This window comes from Harmonia axyridis, chromosome 3 (genome assembly GCF_914767665.1).
Source record: "Harmonia axyridis chromosome 3, icHarAxyr1.1, whole genome shotgun sequence".
Lineage (NCBI taxonomy): Eukaryota > Metazoa > Arthropoda > Insecta > Coleoptera > Coccinellidae > Harmonia > Harmonia axyridis.
Window position 1 is genome coordinate 41,129,673 of NC_059503.1, and position 17,438 is coordinate 41,147,110.

At 35.0% G+C, this 17,438-nt stretch overlaps 1 protein-coding gene and 1 long non-coding RNA gene across 5 annotated transcripts in view; both read right to left on the reverse strand.

The window, feature by feature from the left end:
• LOC123676494 (RING finger protein 207-like) overlaps positions 1 to 17,438 on the reverse strand; it is a 305,011-nt gene that overhangs the window by 202,309 nt on the left and 85,264 nt on the right. The gene's annotated exons all lie outside the window — the stretch shown is intronic.
• On the reverse strand, positions 14,593 to 15,240 carry LOC123676498. Its single transcript, XR_006746954.1, has 2 exons — positions 15,131 to 15,240; positions 14,593 to 15,081 (listed from the first exon to the last, which is right to left on the reverse strand). It is a non-coding gene; the product is annotated as an uncharacterized LOC123676498 (long non-coding RNA).

A 17,438-nucleotide genomic window follows, 5' to 3' on the forward strand; every position in this document is an offset into this window, starting at 1 on the left:
TTTATTCCCGATTTTTCTGCCCGAATAAATCCTCTTTGTCAGCTGCTGCGTAAAAATTCCAAGTGGAATTGGAATTCAGAATGTGAAGCCAGCTTCCATTCTGTGAAGGAATATCTTATTAGTGCTCCATTATTACAGTGTCCTGATTTCAGCTTGCCATTTATTGTGCAGACTGATGCAAGTAACTATGGTCTTGGTGCCGTTCTTTCCCAGGAGTCTGATCAAGGTGAAAGGGTCATTTGTTACCTTAGTCGATCACTGACCAAACAGGAACGTGCATATTCCACAACAGAGAAAGAACTCTTATGTGTTGTATGGGCATTGGAAAAGCTCAGGCCGTACTTGGAAGGTACGTCATTTACTGTTGTGACCGACCATCATTCGTTAATTTGGTTGCACAACTTAAAAGAACCGAATGGGAGACTGTGTAGATGGGCTGTTCGCTTACAGCAATTTGATTTCAAGATTATACATCGTAAGGGCAAGGATCATGTTGTTCCTGATCTTCTATCTCGTTCTGTCCCGGTAATAGATAGTATTACTCCTGAGGAAGATCATTCTGATTTTGATATTAATACCGTTAAAGATAAGTGGTATTTATCAATGAGATCAAAAATTCTTGATAGTCCTTTAAACTTTCCACAATGGAGAGTAGAAAATGATAAAATATTTAAATATGTTAAGTGTGATTTTTCTGTGTTGTCAGGTGATGATTTGAATTGGAAACTTGTTGTACCCAAAGAAAATCGTTCGTCTGTTATTCATGCCATTCACTGTGTTCCGACAAGTGGCCATCCTGGTGTTTTCAAAACATATAAGAAAATTTGTGAAAGATATTTTTGGCCTAAAATGCGTTCTGACGTTAGTTGTTTTGTTAAGAAGTGTAAGATATGTATAGGTCATAAATCAGTTCAAAAAAGTCCAGCAGGTTTATTGGGTAGTCGACCAACTATAACGAAACCTTTTCAGATGCTTAGTATCGATTTGATGGGACCTCTTCCGCGATCTACGAAGGGTTATAGTTTTATATTTGTGATCTCTGATTACTTCTCAAAGTTTGTCTTAACTTTTCCGCTAAGATCGGCGAACGCATTGAAGATATGCGAGCATTTGGAAAATGATGTATTCCTTTTATTTGGTGTGCCAAAGTATATCATAGCTGATAATGGTACTCAATTCAGGGGAAAACACTTTACCGACTTGTGCAATGAATATAAGGTGAAAATGTTGTTCAATGCTCTTTACCACCCCCAACATAATCCTGTAGAGAGAGTTAATAGGGTTGTTAAGACTACTCTATCTTGTTATGTACAAGAAAATCATAGGAAATGGGATTTATTCCTTCCGTCTGCAAGTTGTGCCATTCGCACATTAGTCCATGAAGTCACAGGATTCACTCCGTATTTTATAAATTTTGGGCGTGAACATATTATTCGTGGAGATCTTCATGATATAACGATTCCTGATAAAAATATCAATGTGGTCCGTGATAACGTCGATTTGAATAGGTCTGGTAACTTTTTACATTTATACAATAAAGTTAAAGAAAAATTGGAAAGAGCTTATAGAGCTTCCGAGGGAAGATATAATCTTCGAAGACGTCCCGTAGAATATAATGTTGGTGACATCGTCTGGCATAAAAATCATGCTCTATCAAATAAGTCTAAATTTTTTTCTGCTAAATTGAGCCCTAGATATGTCGGTCCATTTAGGATAAAATCTAAGCTTGGTCGTTGGTCTTATGAACTGGAGGATGATTCGAGTAAGTCTTGTGGAATATGGCACGTGAATGATCTGAAGGAAGGATCTGTTGAAGAGTTTGCTTAACTCTTCATTTTACCTGGGGGGGAGTTGTAACGTTTTTTTCTTTTTATCATTTTTATTTTAATATTATTTCTGCTTGGAGAATGAATGTACCGCTGAAGTGGAATCGTCGGGTACAATTTCTAATTGTTTTTGTCTGGTTCGCGATTCTGGTATTGAATTGCTAGAAATTGTGTTGGGGTGGTCATTTCAAATAAATATATCATTTCCCGCTTCTCAAGTATAGGCAACCAATATAACATCTTTTCTCGTCAAATTGTCACGTCGCAAAAACTTGTTTTGAATCCCATCTGTGAAATATAGATACATCAATTGGGACTCATTTTTCCGTATTTCTCGAGTGTAGAGCATCTCAGCTAATCCGAATAAAGATTTTCTGTCTTCGACCATTTGAGTTGGATTATTTGGAAAATTGCAGATAATATCATAATTTTGCTGATTATTTTGGATATTTATATCACGTTTTGGAATCAAGCAGAATTTCCGTCTTGTACGGGATAAAAATTCTACATACTCTGATAGAAATTTCTATAAAAGCCGCCCTCCATCTTAGGCTTTCAATTCTTTCAATTCTTCTGAATATTTTACTGATTCGATATATAAGTGGATCAACCTGAATTATTGGCGTGTTGGTTGATGCAAAGACATCCCTTGGACATAGGCACCCCCATTGCCTTATACTGAGGGTTGGAATAACTTCTAACCGGTTGGGAGCGAACCGAATTCAACATTTCCATCAACTGGACTTCTCCCTCTGGATGAGTACAACCCTTTTATTTTCATTAGAGAAAGTCACCAAAATTAATCATTTATTTTGAATATATTGAATAACCATATTGGACCATATATAGACTCTGAAATTCAACTAAAATCCTACAGTTTATTATTTTATTGTGAATACCATTATCTGAATACCATTATCTGTGAAATTCTCTGTAAATGAAAGCCGGCATTCATTCTTTTAAATTATTGTTCATACTTAAGTGCACTCAATTCAAATTCATTAATTACATTTCATATCATAAATATAACGCTTTTCTCTTCAAGTACTTAGTAATTTGGTAGTTTTGGAAATTTTACAGAAAAGTAGGAATCTTGTTTATATTCGATTGATATTATTAAAACTATCTGGCGCCCCCCCCTATTTATTGAGCTGTTCATTTTAAATTAAGAAAAAAATTATAGAATCCACCCCTTCTCCACTAGAGCTAAGCCGCGAGCTTCATTTTACCTTATTTATGTTACATCTAGAGAATATTTGAAAATAATTCACTTGTTGAGAAAAATAACGTAACAAGACTCTTTGGAAAGACATGGGGAGTGAAACCGAAAATGGTACTGTGGTTATACACAGCGGTGGAATGCCCTATTGTCACCTATGCATCTCTAGCATGGTGGACAAAAACCGAGGAGGTCACCACACGCATCAGGTTGGAGAAACTGCAAAGGCTGGCGTACTAGATTTGCCTCCCTTACACCTACATATGAGGAAATGTAGCCTGCTCGAAGCAATAAGAATTTTCCTTAATGGAAAGCTCCTTCCTGGAAACTGGGTTGGAGATATGAGGATACTGAATGAACTAGATTCAAACCTCCTCGCAAAACCATCGGATATTATGCCAACCACCTACGATTTTGAAACTCCCTTTGAAACGGTTATAAATGACCGTCCTAGTGCAATTAGTCTCGTAAATCGTCTGGACAAAAAGTCATCCATATGGTTCACAGATGGATCAAAAACAGAGAAGGGCACCGGCATTGGGATATATGGACCTAAACTGAGGATCTCTAAAGCACTAGGAAGTGAGCCCTCGATTTTTCAGACCGAGTAATAGCTGTTTAAGTATGCGCCGAGGAGTGTCTCAAAATGAACCTCAAGGGGGCGCATATCTACATCACCACGGACAGCCAAACCACGCTGAGATTCCTAGAATCGTGGGGTCTCTGCTGACCGTGCCGTAACACCATGAAGCAACTGGCCAGAGGAAATGAGGTGACTCTACTATGGGTACCAGGGCACTGTGGGGTTGAAGGAAATGAAAGAGCTGATGAACTTGCAAAAAGTGCATCAAGGTTAACACCTGCTGGGCCTGAGCCTTTCTGTGGGATAGGAAGAGGCCAATATAAAGCTGCAGTCCAGCTATTGGAATTGAACAGCAGTACAATCCACTAGAGACTAACACTCCTAAACTTGTTCAGGCAAAGAAATTCGTGAAGATTTCACCTACCTACGCCAAAAAGCTCCTGAAGCTGTCGCGAGCCGAGCTTCGGGTGATGGTGGGACTGCTGACGGGGCACTGTCGATACAAACATCATTTGTACCGTATGGGAAAGTCAGCAGACGAGATTTGCAGGCTCTGTGGATCGAAAGCAGAAACCGCCGAACACTTGGTATGCAAGTGTCCGGAGCTGGCTGGCATAAGAACCATTCACATGGGTAAGCCGGTCCTGGATACCGGAGAGGTAACGGCTAAGGCCCCTAAGTAGTTTGTCAATTTTATTAACGACATTGACGACCTGCCTGGGTTTCTATAAATGAGTAGGGTAGAGAACAGTTCAAATAATAATAATAATACATTTTCAGATTAATAAAAATGTATAAAATAAGAAATAATTACTTTCATATTCTGTCTGCTAGACCACAAGTACCACACATGTTTGGAAACAGCTCATTTTTATCAATCTAAAAATCTAACAAACTACAGGGTGTTACATTCAAACCGATTGTGCAGAAACATTATCAGTACTTATTAGGAAATTCGTTCACTTTGTGTTCAGACCACAAACCGCTGTTAGCCCTATTCGGAGAAAATAAAGGCATCCTTCAGATGGCTGCGGGACGTTTACCACGATGGGCGCTTTTCCTCAGTGGATTTAATTACCATTTCCAAGGTTCTGAATATGGAGGATCCGACGGAATTTCTAGATTTCCGATTGAACAGAGGAAAAGGTGAAATATTGGTTGATTATTTTCATTTTTCATTTAAAGTTAAGATTCCGATAAGCGCCAAAGAGATACGTAATGAGACAAGGATTGACAATGTTTTAAGCAAGGTTTAGTTAGGTTGGGTTGGTCTGATAATACTTCGGAAGAGTTGTTACTTTATATAGATAGATAGATAATAATAATAATAATATTAGTTTATTAAACATAAACATTGATCGCAGAGGCAATAGCCTGTACGCGATTAGATATGTTTATTCGTTCTCATTGAAATGAACAAAATCAAGTCACAGAGATAATTACATATATAATTTTCTGTACGTGTACGTTATAAACGGAGGAATTAAGAACTTGGTATTGAAGGCGGAATTTCACTGTGGGGATTTAGAGTGGTAATTCCAAGTTCAGAAAGAAAATATTGAAGGAATTGCACGGAGCTCATAACGGAATTGTAAAAATGAAAGCGTTGGCTAGAAAATATCTATGGTGGCCTAATTTAGATGCATATATTGAGAAATATGTCAAAAATTGTAGTCTCTGTATGACATTGGCTAAAAATCCAAATAAAGCGGTTTTAACGAAGTTTGCGGAAGGAAATCAAGTTTTCGACAGAATTCATATAGATTTTCTAGGGCCAATACAGGGAAAACATTTCTTGATCATCATAGACGCATATTCCAAGTGGCCCGAAGTATACGAAATGGGTAAAATGGATTCACGATCCACAATAGATATGCTAAGGGACTATTTCGCTCGATTTGGTTTACAAAATATTATCTTTCCTGATAACGGGGCTCAATTGACAAGTTTAGGGTTTGAAGATTTTTGTAGATTAACCGGTATTAAACATTCCACTTCACCACCGAACGATCCTGAAACGAATGGTACAGCAGAGAATAGCGTGAAATCTTTCAAAAATGCAATAAAAAAATTACTCATTGACGTTAGAAAGAGGGGTTCATCTCTCAAATATCTGATAAATAAGTTTTTGTTCTCTTATCGCAATACTCCTCATTGCACAACGGGGGAAACTCCATCAAAACTAATGTTCGGTAGACAGGTCAAGACAAGACTTGCTTTTTTAACGAAGTCAGAAGCAAATTCGAATAGGGAGAGACAAATGAAGTGTCACTATGGTAATAGGGAAATTGAATTTGAAGAAGGGGAAGAAATCTATACTAAAGATTATAGAGATAGGACTAGACCACAATGGGTTAGGGCAATCATTTGCAATGAATTGGGTAGAAGAATATATATGTGTACACCGGTAGATAATAAAAATTAAGATGGAAAAGACATTTGGATCAAATGATTAAAATAGGAAGATTTTATGATGATTTAGAAATAGACATTTCTGATAAAAGGGTAAATATGAAACCAATAATCGAAAATGTAGATTCTTGGTTAGATGCAAATGTTGAAAAACAAAATTGTAATAGAAATGATGATAATTTAAATGAGGAAAATATCGAAGAAACGAATGAAAGTAATGATTAAATTAAAAATTGTGTTAGTAATGATAAAATTAAAAATAGTGTTACTAATGATAATATAGAAACTTGTGTTAGTAATGGTAAAACTAAAAATAGTGTTAGTAGGGACAATATTGTATTACCACCAATCTCCAGACCTAAGAGAAACATAAAGGCTCCTGATAGGTTGCATTTGTAAAAAACATTCATTTTTCATTTTTTTCATCTTAGGATGGATGAAATGTAATATATCAACAAAAAGAAGATATATTTTAATGTTAATAAATAAATATTCTATGTCCAGGTAAAATGACATAACCTGTAAACTGTCTGTAAAATCTCTCTCTAGTCTTCAAGAAAACATATTCTTAAATCAAATTATAAGTTGTATATTATATATATTAAATGAAGTTAAAGTAATCAAGTGTTATTTATTTAAAGACATTATATAGGTGATAAATAAACATTAGCTTCTGAGTGATTTTTTCTGGTTAAATAGCTCTTCAACTAATCTACCGAATAATTTCTAATTTTGAAGTTTTGTCGCTCTTTATTATCGCCTTTCTTCAATATTTCTGAAATCGAATAAATCAGATCCGGATCAGGAATATTTTCGCCTTTCTCTATTTTCGTAAATATAGGATCGCCCTATACGTTAATATTATGATTTTCTTCCGATTTAGTAACCACAACGATCGAATTCATAATGATCATTTCAAATCTCTTCTCGGCACCGTGAATAAATATTCCCTCATAAAAGAAATTTCATACTTTAAGAAATCTTAAATTTATCGGTTGAATTATTTCGGAAATTGCAGTCTTTTTTTTACCTTCCTTCAATATTGCTGATATCGAATATATCAAATCCGGACTGGAAAAAAGTTCGGACTTTTTCTATTTTCATGAATATTGGATCTCCCTGTACGTGACACTGAACAATATGTTTTTTTGTCGTTTTGTGAGTAACCACAAAAAAAATTATTCATAATAAAAATTCTTAATCTCTGCTTGGCACCGTCATACAGAGTGATCAATGTAGTTCAAGAAATCTTGAATTTATCGAAAGAATTATTTTCAATTTTGCAGTTCGCCATTTGAATCAACAATTTTCGTGATATTCGGAATAATAATTCAGGATATTCCAAAGTTAGATCGTTTGATTTGCCCTAATATTTTTGAAAATAGGTAAACAGGAGTAATTCGTAAGGTTGACAGGAGAAATTTCAAGAATTTTTCAAAGCATACTTTGCCTGGTTTGTTAGAAAACATTCCAACCGAAACATTGTGGTTGCAACATGACAGAGCTCCTGCGCACTATCCATCAGAAGTGCGCGAATATTTCCTGAGATTTTTTAAAACAGATGGATTGGCAGAGGTGTAGAGATGTGGCTTGGTGCTTGATCTAACACTCTCGGATTATTTATAATGGGGAGGTCTATGCGGCACAGATTATAACAGTAGGGAGCAACTGTTACAAAGAATTATTGATTTTTGCGATATTATTAAATCTCAACCGAATACGATAGCGAGATCTGTGAAACAACTTCATCAACTCGCTAAAAAATGTATTGAAATGGAGAGATACCATCTTGAACAATTCCTGCTGAACTGAAAATATTTTATTCATTTTGTTTTTGGTTCATTGTTTTCGAGTTTGTTCTATTTTTCATCCAGTTGTTTATTAAAAGTTTTCTCAAATAATTCAAGACAAACTCAGGGAAGGCAATCATAAAAAAATTACAATTTTCGAAATAATTCCACCAATGAATTCAAGATTTTTTGAAGTATGAAATTTCTTTCATAAGAAGTTGTTTATTGATCACGCTGTATGATGGTGCCAAGCAAAGATTTATCATTTTTATAATTAATTGATTCTTTGTGGTCACGGAAATGAAAAAAAATTATAATGTTCATGTACAGTGCAGTAATCCAATACACGAAAATAGAAAAAGTCTGAAATTTTCCTAGTCCGGATCTGTTTTAGATGATTTCAGAAATATTGAAGAAAGGCGATAGTAAAGGGTGATAAAACTTCGAAATTTGAAATTATTCGGTCGATTAGTTAGAGAGTTATTGAACTGTGAAATTTCACTCATGAGACGAACATCACCCTGTACATTCCAAAAGAAGGCACTCAGACGATTGAAATCTTTTAATACGAGTCCTCCATGATTACCTTTATTCATGGTACCAGTTTGTCGCATTCTCGGTTCCTCAGAAAATTCTCACAGAATCTCGAATGGAATTTTTCCCTCGCCAATTTCAAATTATGCCCTCTTAGATGATTGGTGTTCAAAGAGGAGCGATAGATCGGCGTCGAATAAACCATTTAATGCTCTCAACGTCACAATCCACGATGCTCACGATCCGCAAATGTGTCAAGACAAATTATAGTCAAGCGATCTTGGTAAGTAGGTCTTTGCACCCCATATGGCAACCGTATGACACGCCGTTGCAGAGACTCAAGCATTTGAGCATCTCGTTGAAGCCATGGATATCAGACTGGAACAGCAAACTCTAGGAGTGGGCGATATGTCTCGTAAAGTGCAGCAACGATATCTAGATCCGGATCATATAACATATCAAGCCGTTGTTTTGCTTTATTACAAACATAAAGAAAGTGAGGACTCCAAGGTAGGTCACCATTCACAACAACACCCAGATCGACGTGGCTCAGGCAACACCATCAATGAAATGATGACTCGGGATTATTGTTGCCTAAATATAAATACATTGGATACATTCAATGGAAGCAACCAGTCAAAGCACCACTTTACCAAGAAATCTGGCTCACTCTGCAGAGATCGAGGACACTCCGACCTATGGTATATATGGTATAGTTTTATCCCATCTGCGTAAGATGCGGAGGGGAATCTTAATTTCAATATGTTCCAATTACAAACTCTTTTCTATCCTTCAAAAAAGACCTGACCAAATACAGTGCTACTCCTCGAAGTCCATACGTCTCCATTTTTCTCAATAGAGTTTCATGGTCCACTCTATCGAAAGCCTTTGATGAATCTAGAAATAAGGCTGCTGTATTATTTCCCCCATTCAATGAGTTCGTAATTCTGCATAGTAGTTGATATATAGCGTTGGTTGTACTGGCTGTGTTCTGAAACTATTCTGATAATCTGTCAAGATCATTTTTTCCTCGAAAAATTTTAATATTCGTTTGAGTAATATACAAGGTGTCCCGGGAGTAATTTTACATACTCATACCAGAGGTAGAGTAGGACTAGGTGAGTACCTACGGATTGACTCCAAAAAATTAATTTCTCCCTTTCTTAATAGAAGGGTGAGTTTGTATATTCAATGGAAATAATGAAACTATCATCAAAACCAATTTATCGACGTAATTTATTGCAACTTGGGATGTAATTGACACATGCCGGGGTCAAATCAGAGACATATTAATTTTTTCAATATTCCAGGACCGGACTCATCATTTCTCATTTGTTCAGGTCGAAAATATCACATTTGAATTTGAATTTATCGTTCATATTTTCAAAGAGTACAGTGCATCCCATTTTGGGTGAGACAGCCAGGTTTCTCGCTTGTTATTTAAGATAGAGCCTTGCGGTTTTCACGTTCCTTTCCTACTTTTTCGTGAAACTTAAGTTGGTCTAATCAGATTTTGCATAACTGTTTCCGTTCAAGAGATACAGGGTGATTTTGGAAATTGATACTTTTCGGACCCCTCCTTTATCTCCGAAGTTATTAGAAATAATGCTGAGGCAAAAACTACGCCTGAATCAGAATTCTGCGTAGAATCCAGTGGCGCACTCAATATTTTTTTTCGGGGTATGGTTTTGAAGATTCAACACAAACTTATGTTTTTTTTAACGGAACACCATGTGTATCATTACTTCGTTGAATTCGTTATTTTTTTCCCTTCAAAATGATATATGACACTTTGTAGGTAGGATGTTCAGAAATGTTTAAAAAACACTATATAGGGCTGAATTCTTGAGGGATTTGATCAAGACCGAAGAAGTTTATAAGGAAATTGAGCAGAAAACACGACTTCAAACTGATTCCGCTGATTGGCATCAGCAGGGGAGGAAATTGTTGACGGCTTCAATATTTGGAAAAATATGCAAAATGCGTGGTACGACAAGTTGTTGCTCAACAGTTGAAAGCATTTTGTATAAACAATTTTCTGCAAAAGCTATAGATTGGGGAAAAAATAATGAAGATCGAGCGAAGCGTCTGTTAGAAAATGAATTATGCTCGAAGATTACAAATAGTGGCCTTTTTATTAATAAAAAATGGCCTTTTCTAGGTGCTTCCCCAGATGGCGTTGTTGAAAGAAATAATCTTTTAGTTGAAATCAAATGCCCTTTTTCAGCAAGAAATAATAAGATAAAAGACGCTATTCAACAAAAACAAATTACATATTTGGAAGAGAATGGAGACCAGGAATATCGATTAAAACAAAGTCATAATTATTATTTTCAAGTTCAGGGACAATTAAATATAGCTGAAAGAGAAAAATGCTACTTTGTCGTGTGGACTTTGAAAGACTTTTTATTTATCGAAGTCAACATCGACAACAAGTTTTTCGAAGAAAAAATGTTACCAAAACTCGAAAAATTTTATTATGACTGTGTTTTACCTGAAATTATTGATCCAAGACATACAAGAGGCTTAAAAATAAGGGATCCTCAATACAAATTAGATCTTCAAGATGAGCAAAAATTGAAGAGAAAAAAGGCAAATTGAAATTGTTCAATTACTGCTCCCCTGTGTATAGCTATTGCTTGGATCAGGACTCCCTTGGTCGAATTCAATGGTTACAGAACAAATGTATAAGATTTATCGTCGGGATTAGAAAATTTGAGTATGTATCTCATAAGCTGGTAGAATTGAGTTGGCTTCCTATGAGACTTCGTTTCAACTATCATGCTCTCTGTACTTTCCATAAATTAGTTGTGAAGAGAAGACCACCTTATCTCTTCAATAAGTTGCAATACAGAGCTAATGTTCACAATGTTCATATCAGACATAGAAATTTGCTTACATGTCCTCATCGTAGAACCTCAACATTTCAAAGAAGATTCAGACACAACATCTGTAAATTGTACAATGTTATACCTTATGAATTGAAACAACTGATCACAGATTCAGGAACAAAATCAAAGAAAACCTGCTCAGTTCCTCCTAACTCACCTTCCATCTCCGAGAGGGTAAAAAAGGAAATTTTTTTTTCAATACTTTATGCTCTATTATTATATATTTTTTAATCAATGTTATTGGATGGATAACACACCATGTATGTATGTATTTAATTTTTTTCATTCATGTATCAACAAGGGTTAAGTGGTAGAACACCTATGGGTGAACTTCCCCTTGAAATTTCTTTAAAGAAATAAAGGCCTTATTATTATTATTATTAAATATATCATTATCAAGCAAGCTTCATTATTTATTTGAGTTATACAAAGTTCTAGTCTCCTATGAATTCCTAACTGTAGATATTTATGAAATAAATTCATCAACATTCTTAAAGAAACTTAACAATTTTGATTCGTTCAAAATTCATTCCATTTAATTCATAAGGGTTTTTAACAATTCAAAAAATGAGAATAACGGTATATCAAAGCTTATTTGGATTCGCAATTTGATATGAAGTAATTATGGAAAATAAAGGGTCATTTTCAAAACCTAAAAAGAGTTCGTATTTCTCAAGTCTATTCTTATTATAAAGAAACCGTCTTTACAACTTTAATCATAGATGACCATTTGACAATCATTCCATTTCATCAAAATGTCAAGAATGCGGCCACATATTCCGACACGCACTAGTAGAACACGAGAAAGAAACGAGATCATCCCAATGCGTTACAAATTCATTCAATCTGGGCTGAGGGCCTAATAGGTTCACGATATATTCACCACAATAGTCAACGCCCACCCGCTCTAGCCCCTTCACGTCGCGACCCCTCTGCTACCCAAGCAGTGTGGTGTAAACAGACTCTTAAGAGTCCGTTCACGCGGCGCAAATTCAGGCGTTTTCTTAACTAATTCGGTCTTGATTTTCTCAGGAACGGTAAACGCTATCGAGATGATTCAAAACAATATTGGAAGGTCTTTATCCCTTGTATGTTCGTTAGGTAATAATTTCACTTTAAGTTGCAAATTAATTGTTTTATTGTAGTAGAAAGTACGATTTTCAATACCAATTTTGAATAATTTATTGTCGCTTCAGTTGACCTTGTTTTTCATTTTCACTGTAATAAAGAAAGAAGAAGAAAGAAAGTTTATTCAGAAGTAGGTAACAGAAAATCATTCAAAATTTGTTACAATGATCCTAATAATCATATATAATAATAATCATAATAATTTCAAAATAAAAGAGTACACAATGAAGTATGTAATGCCTGGGAACAGATAGCGTTGAAATCTATGGAAGAAGCCGCAGCAGAAGAAGTGAACTAAGCGATCGAATGTGGAAGTATCGACATAAATGGTACACCTTCAATAACGGTATTTTGTGATGGTAGTTGGGCTAAACGATCTTATCGAAACTGGGGAAATTATAATTCACTCTCCGGAGTTCCTACAATTGTTGGAATGCAAACTTTTTCAAAACCTAAAAAACAGTTCGTGTTTCTCAACTCTGTTCTTATTATAAAAAAACCGTCTTTACAATTACAACCATAATCATAGGTGACCATTTGACAATCATTTCATTTCATCAAAATGTCGAAAATGCGGCTGCATATTCCGACACGCACCAGTAGAACTCGAGAAAGAAACGAGATCATCCCAATGCGTTACAAATTCATTCAATCTGGGCTGAGGGCCTAATACGTTCTCTATATTTTTACTACGATAGTCGACGCCCACCCGCTCTTGCCCCTTCACGTTGCGACCCCTCTGCTTCCCGAGCAGTGTGGTGTAAACAGACTCTTAAAAGGAAAGTTTTCGATGCCTGCATATTACCGGTAGCGACATATGCCCTGGAAACTATGGCAATAACTAAGAAGACCGCAAACCAGCTGAGGGTGATGCAGAGAGCGATGGAAAGAACTATGCTCAATGTCTGCCTTAGAGACAGTAAAAGGAATGAAGAAATCCGACAAAGAACTAGAGTCGTAGATATTATAGCGCGTGTTGCAGAATTGAAGTGGCAGTGGGCAGGACACGTGGCTCGACAGAAAAAAAAATGTAAATTAAATTCAACACAAACAGCAGCTAGCATACAGTTGTTTAAAGTTTTTCAATAGACTGCCTAATGAAATCAAAGAAATAAATAATTATAAACCATTTAAGAATATAATATTTAATTTATTGTTGAATAATTATAATTAGAACCATATACTTAGTATAGTAGATTTCTGCTGTTAAGTGGTGGGTGAATGTTATTTTGATACTATTTCTCTTCATTTGTATTTGTTCTACGTGTATCTCATGATTTCTAAATAAAGAGCTATTATCATTTTTATGTGGTCACATAATAAATAGTTTTTCTTCATTAGCATCTCCTTCACAGGATATGATGACGAGTTCTTCCCAAGCCCGTCTCCTTGAGTTTTTATCTGAATATACACTACTTGTCATGTCGCATATTACAGGAAAATTCTTAATTTCATCTATGAATAATTTAGGAGCGTCCGGTTCCATTTTGAAATATTTCTGACCGAACGGATCGAAGGAAAATACGTAAATACGTCTCTGGCATCTATCAGCTCGTGCAAGCGCGGTCATCTGAACGGTTACATTAGAAACCTATGATCTCAAACCGCGAGCCAACGCGCGGTTACTACGGGCAAGCTCTAGAACAGCGCTCTACGCGCGGTCCATAAAAACGCGCGGAGGCATGTGTACGCTTCGAAGAAAATTCATGTACTTGTAAACGCGCGGTTTCAAATCGCGCGTAGACCGCTCGTCATGTGAACGGGCTCTAATACTTGTTTTGAATTTGAATTCAAATGGTCTTTGGTTATCGCAGCACCAAATTCCATTTGAATTGCTCAGTACGAGATATTGAACAATTCAAATGGAGTTTGGTGCTGCGATAACCAAAGACCATTTGATTTTTTTTATAAATAATTGGGACCATATGTGATGATATTAAATTTTGTGGGATTAAAAGTCGTAAGTTATAAAAAAATATTTATTGAATTAGCAGTAATTAAAAATGAATAAATTGAGAAAAAATCAACAACAATAAATGAATGAATTAGTTTCGATAATAATATATAACCAATAAACAATATACATATGTATACATGAATTAATAATAAATAAGTATCACCAACAAATAATTAACATGAACAAAAAAATTAATATGAATCATTGAATAATTTTTTTTCTCTTTGTATCCAAGATTCTTTTCGCCTTCAATTTGATGGGATCTACAAATTCTTCACAAGGGGAAGTTTGAAGGAATTTACAAAATTTTGTGTCGGTACCATTCATAATTTCATTTACCTGCTTGCACCACCAGTGCAAGGAACACCTTATAATGGTTTCACATACTTTTTCCCCCAATCCGATTAAATAAATATTTTGAATTCTAAATTTTTCATCAAAAACGATTTTAAATAGAGGGAAATGTTTTTCTTCTCACAAATTCGCGGAATTATATAATTAAATGATACACACTGCCTAGGATTTGTCAACTTTCCATATTTGTACTGCCGTACCTGAATAAAATCCATGTCCCCCAATTCTTGACAATATATTTTTTCACCACTTAATTCTTGCCAATTTTTTGGTTTGATGATTTAGAGCCAGTTATCGAAAATATCCAAATTTCTCTTAGGGAAACGATGTCTTACACTTGTCTCATCGGTACATCCAGGTACACAAAACTTCTTTATTTTCGGCATTCTGATAAAATAAATACATTATTTATTATATTGAAACTTGAAGCACTTACCTTGAAATTTGGAAGTAGGAGGTATATTTCTTTCTTGGAATTAATTTATACGACGTACGGCAATTGTACATACTTCAATGAACAACGTCTTGTTTCAGCTTTTAGTTTGAAATGAAAATGACAACAAATCAAACGTAAAAAAAATGACTAACAAACAGCGCCACATATTTGTATCTGTAATCTGTGAACAGCGCCCACAGTGGTGCCAATCAACCGGTTCCTGAACTAAAACTTAATTTCGAGTTGGGGAAGGCGAGGGTTATATTATCTGTAATCTGTGGCTGTCATTTTCATTTCAAATATCGAACTAAAACCGGAAACTATGTTTTCCTTTGAAGTAAGTACAATTGCATACGTCGTATAAATTAATTCCAAGAAAGAAATATACTTCCAAATTTCAAGGTAAGTGCTTCAATAAAACAAGTTAAAAATAAAAAAATGTTGTGTACCTGGATGTACCGATGCGACAAGTGTAACACATTGTTCCCTTAAGAGGAATTTGGATATTTTCGATAAATGGCTCCAAATAATTGGCAAGAATTAAGTAGGAAGCAAATTCATTGACAAAACCTGGGCAGTGTGTATAATTTTCATTTAGGCATTCTTTAAATTACCTTTTTTATATTATTCCGCGAATTTGTGAAAAGAAAAACATTTCCTCTATTCAACATCGTTTCTAATGAAAAATTCAGAATTCAAAATTTTAAACTGTAATGGACACAGTTTGCGGAAAAAAGAATGTGAAACCACAATGAGGTGTTCCTTGCAGTGGTGGTGTAAGCAGGTAATTGAAATTATGAATGGTACCGACACAAAATTTTGTAAATTCCTTCAAACTTCCCTTTGTGAAGAATTTGTAGATCCCATCAAATTGAAAGCGGAAAGAATCTTTGATACAAAGAGAAAAAAAATTATTTAATGATTCATATTAATTTATTTGTTTATGTTAATTATGTGTTGGTGATACTTATTTATTGTTAATTCATTTATACCTATGTATGCTATTTATTTGTCGTATATTATTGTTGAAACTAATTTATTCATTTTTAATTACTGCTAATTCAATTTTTTTTTTTATAACTAACGACTTTTATTTCTACAAAATTTAATATCATCACATATGGTCCCAGTTATTTATAAAAAAATTCAAATGGTCTTTGGTTATCGCAGCGCCGAACTTCATTCGAATTGCTCAATATCTCGTATTGAGCAATTTGAATGGAGTTTGGTGCTGCGATAACCAAAACCATTTGAATTCAAATTCAAAACAAGTATAGGAAAACCACTCATTTCAAACTTCCCGCGTTTGTCGAGTTTGTTCGAGAACCAGACGCCAGGGGAAGCTATGTTTCAAATAATTCGCTCTAGGGAGGGTAGTGTCCCATCTATGGTATCTGTAATCTGTGATAATTAATTACAACTCAAATCTCAGCTGTCAGCATGTTCTCAGAATAGAAATTGGCCGCAAAAAATGTTTCGACGAATTCATATTTTGTCTGCGAGCATAATTTTTTCTGCTTCTTGTTGTTTCACTGATAAATCATTCCATTTATTAGCAAATTATTATAATATACTGAACATTCACTGGTTTTAAAGAAGATTTTTACTCTTGATATCCATTCACGATTGTTATGTGTGTGAGTGAGACATCTGTCTCACTCACGAATAAATCGAATTTTTCGAAATTTTTGAAAATATGAACGATGAATTCAAATTCAAAATACAAAGTGATATTTTCAACCTGAACACTTCAAATGAGAAATGATGAGACCGGTCCTGGAATATTGAAAAAACTAATATGTCTCTGACTTAACCCCGGCATGTGTCAATTACATCCCAAGTTTCAATAAATTACGCCGATAAGTTTGGTTCTGATGATGGTTTGACTATTTTCATGAATATAAAAACCCACCCTGTAGTTTTTCTTAGGAAAGGCAGAAATTATTTTTGCAGTCAATCCGTACTCACCTAGTCCTACTCTATGTATCTCTGGTATGAATATGTAAAATTACTCCTGGGAAACCTTATATTTTATACAATGCAGTCTACTGACAAAAAGCCTGCAGGATGTTTTTGTTTCATGTTAACAGCATCAATCATAAAGAAGTTATGAAAACATCTCATTTCACGCCATTTTTCAATTTTCTCTCATAGCTGGAAAAGATTTGAATTTATTAGGTTGCGATTTCCACCAGATTCATCCTTCCAAAAATCGACCCCGAAAATATGCCATCAATTTTTTTTTACCTCGTAGGAATTCTGAAATCCCCTCACTAGACAACGAATTTTGGACATCCGATATAAATAG